The 3,325-nt window shown below is 45.7% G+C and overlaps 1 long non-coding RNA gene across 1 annotated transcript; it reads right to left on the bottom strand.

Annotated features, from left to right (window-relative positions):
- Positions 1 to 1,192: 1,192 nt before the first annotated feature.
- Positions 1,193 to 2,570, bottom strand: LOC129693950 (uncharacterized). Its single transcript, XR_008722937.1, has 2 exons — positions 2,056 to 2,570; positions 1,193 to 1,436 (listed from the first exon to the last, which is right to left on the bottom strand). It is a non-coding gene; the product is annotated as an uncharacterized LOC129693950 (long non-coding RNA).
- Between the last annotated feature and the right edge of the window lie 755 nt (positions 2,571 to 3,325).

Raw genomic sequence — 3,325 nt, 5'->3', positions numbered from 1 at the left:
GCAGTTGTACAGGGTCTTGGTGAGACCACATCTGGTGTATTGCGTACAGTTTTGGTCTCCAACTCTGAGGAAGGACATTGCCATAGAGGGAGTGCAGAGAAGGTTCGACAGACTGATTCCTGGGATGTCAGGACTGTCTTATGAAGAAAGACTGGATAGATTTGGTTTATACTCTCTAGAATTTAGGAGATTGAGAGGGGATCTTATAGAAACTTACAAAATTCTTAAGGGGTTGGACAGGCTAGATGCAGGAAGATTGCTCCCGATGTTGGGAAGTCCAGGACAAGGGGTCACAGCTTAAGGATAAGGGGGAAATCCTTTAAAACCGAGATGAGAAGAACTTTTTTCACACAGAGAGTGGTGAATCTCTGGAACTCTCTGCCACAGAGGGTAGTCGAGGCCAGTTCATTGGCTATATTTAAGTGGGAGTTAGATGTGGCCCTTGTGGCTAAAGGGATCAGGGGTTATGGAGAGAAGGCAGGTACGGGACACTGAGTTGGATGATCAGCCATGATCATATTGAATGGCGGTGCAGGCTCGAAGGGCCGAATGGCCTACTCCTGCACCTAATTTCTATGTTTCTATGTTTCTATGAAATCGTTGTCATTGAGGCAGTGCAGCCTAATTAATGTGATTGATCCCTGGGATGGCGGGACAATCATATTAGGAAAGATTGAAAAGACTAGACGTATTCACTAGAGTTTAGAAGAATGAGTGGGTTCTTATAGGAACATATAAAATTATAAAAGGACTGGACAAGCTAGATGCAGGAAAAATGTTCCCAATTTTGGGCGAGTACTGAACCAGGGGCCACAGTCTTAGAATAAAGGGTAGGCCATTTCAGACAGATGTGAGAAAAACCGTTCTCACCCAGAGTTGTGAATTTGTGCAATTCCCTGCCACAGGGGGCAGTGGAGGCCAAATCACTGGATTAATTTAAGAAAGAGTTAGATAGAGCTCTAGGAGCGTGGCATCAAGGGAAATGGGTAGGCAGGCACGGGTTATTGATTGGGGACGATCAGCCATATCACAATGAATAACAGTGCTGGCTCGAAGGGCCGAATGGCCTCGTCCTGCACCAATTTTCTATGTTTCTATGTTTCTAATGATCTCCTTTATTTAGTGACACCGCCGTGCAAGCGTTCTTTGTGGAATTTCGCGTGTTAACGGATCAAAACCAGTGAAAGGAGGATTTGGGGGAAAATAGTTTATGTCAGAATCAGAATCAGAATCAGATTTTATTCGCCAAGTAACTTTTACAACATACGAGGAATTTTCCCTGGCCAGGTCAGCCATACAATGGCAAGGTCAGCCATGTCTGATATGTTCCTTTGCAGCGCAGCATTCTCTTCCACTGGCGCATTCGCCGACGTTGTACTCTCCGGCAGGGCACGATGCCCGACATTGTCCACTAAGCTGGTCATAGCAACGGTCATCTGGTTATAATGAAAATGAATTCTGTCAATGAACTACAGATTATATTAGGCACAGTTACAAAGGAGTCAATGAAAGGCCTCTCTACGAGACCACGGATACACACTCTAAGTCTTTGAGCATTGGTGACGCTGCGGATACATATTTCAGGATACAACGCCCAAGCAATGGACGCGCCTGGCAGGTTTGGATCCAATGGTCGCTCGCACATTGCCATCAGCGAGAGTGCCCGGCTTTCGGTAAAATTTGCCACGGATGCAAGCGTAACAACTATTTATTCAGATGCTGCGGTTCCCGTGCGAACAGGTTTGAGACTAAACAAGCCGGGCATCTACTACAACCAGAGTTTTCCCACGGAGCATCTGGTAACTCTCCTATGAATGCGGAATAAGATTTGCCTGCGGTAGATGGAATTAGTCTAAACATACATTCCTTACTATAGCTGTTGAATAAACACCGCGATCCTATGGTCACTATTCGTGTCAACACCGTGGCTGTAATTGCCAAAATAGACATTGGTGCTCGCAGCAATGTTTTATCACTGTCTGCGTTTCAGGAGATTATCAAAATAACCACTGCCGTATAAGTGCGCCCGTCGGAAGTGTGGAATGACGGTACTACCTTATTGGCTGCTCCTATAAACGGAATTTCTTTATCGTTAGGGGAAGGTTGTCTCTCTGCTTGGCATCGATACCTTGGTCTTCTTAGGCAAAGCTGTGCAGTTTGCTCGTATCCAAGACTGCGCTACATTCTTGCATGCTAATACGATCTTTTCAAAGAAGAGCTTCGTAAGCTCCCTCTCGAATACATTATTGTTACAGATTCAAATGTCCTCCCTGTTGTGCGACCTGCGCAGCGCATTCCGGTAGCCACCCGCAACCGTATACAGAAATAACTCGAGAGGAAGGAAGCTCTCGGGGTCATCTCCCCTGTTACATCGGACTGGGTATCAACCATGGTGGCGGCCACTACGAAGAACAAAGAAGAGATGCGGATATGTATCAACCTGAAGGATCTGAACACCGCTATCAATCGACCACATCACCCTATGAGCACGGTAGAAGAAGTAGCTGCACACTCGGGTGAGACAACGGTGTTCTCAGTTCTGGATGCAAAGAGTTTGTTTTGGCAGATTCCACTGGGTTACAAATCGTCCATGCTAACCACCTTCAGTACACCTTTCCAGCGGTACCGATTTCTGCATGCCATACTATTTCTCTCATAGGGCATAGATTCCTTTGATAATTACAAAGATTCTCGAATTAAGCTCTCATAGATTCAGATAAGGAAAGCTTGAGAATACAACAGAATAAGGTCAGAAATTCGAGGGGGGAGTTTGAGGGTCAAAGTATATTCAGATTCAGAAGTAAGGAATGAAGTGGGCGAGCTTGAAGCTCAGTAGAAACTGGAATAATGATGTTGTGGGAATTACTGAACATGGCTGCAAGAGGGCCCGGGCTGGGTCAAAGTGATATATATTCAAGAAGTATAAGGAATGAAGTGGGCGCTTGAACAAAGTACACTGGCAACATGCTTTTGCTGGGAATTACTGAGACATGGCTGCAAGAGGGCCAGGCTGGGAACTGCTGTTGGTGAGGAATGAACTAACACAGCAGCTTTTGCTGAAACACATGGGGTTGCCCTGTTGGTGAGGAATTTCAGTCCTTTAGAAGGGGGTGTGGCATTGAAACAGGAGATGTACAAGGAAGTCAATGAAAGCGCAGCATTCTCTTCCACTGGCGCAATCGCCGACGTTGTACTCTCCGGCAGGGCACGATGCCCGACATTGTCCATTAAGCTGGTCATAGCAACGGTCATCTGGTTATAATGAAAATGAATTCTGTCAATGAACTACAGATTATATTAGGCACAGTTACAAAGGAGTCAATGA

The sequence above is a fragment of the Leucoraja erinacea genome, unplaced genomic scaffold, assembly GCF_028641065.1.
Source record: "Leucoraja erinacea ecotype New England unplaced genomic scaffold, Leri_hhj_1 Leri_494S, whole genome shotgun sequence".
Lineage (NCBI taxonomy): Eukaryota > Metazoa > Chordata > Chondrichthyes > Rajiformes > Rajidae > Leucoraja > Leucoraja erinaceus.
Note: the sequence above shows the minus strand (reverse complement) of the source record. Positions and strands in the feature narration are given on the sequence as shown.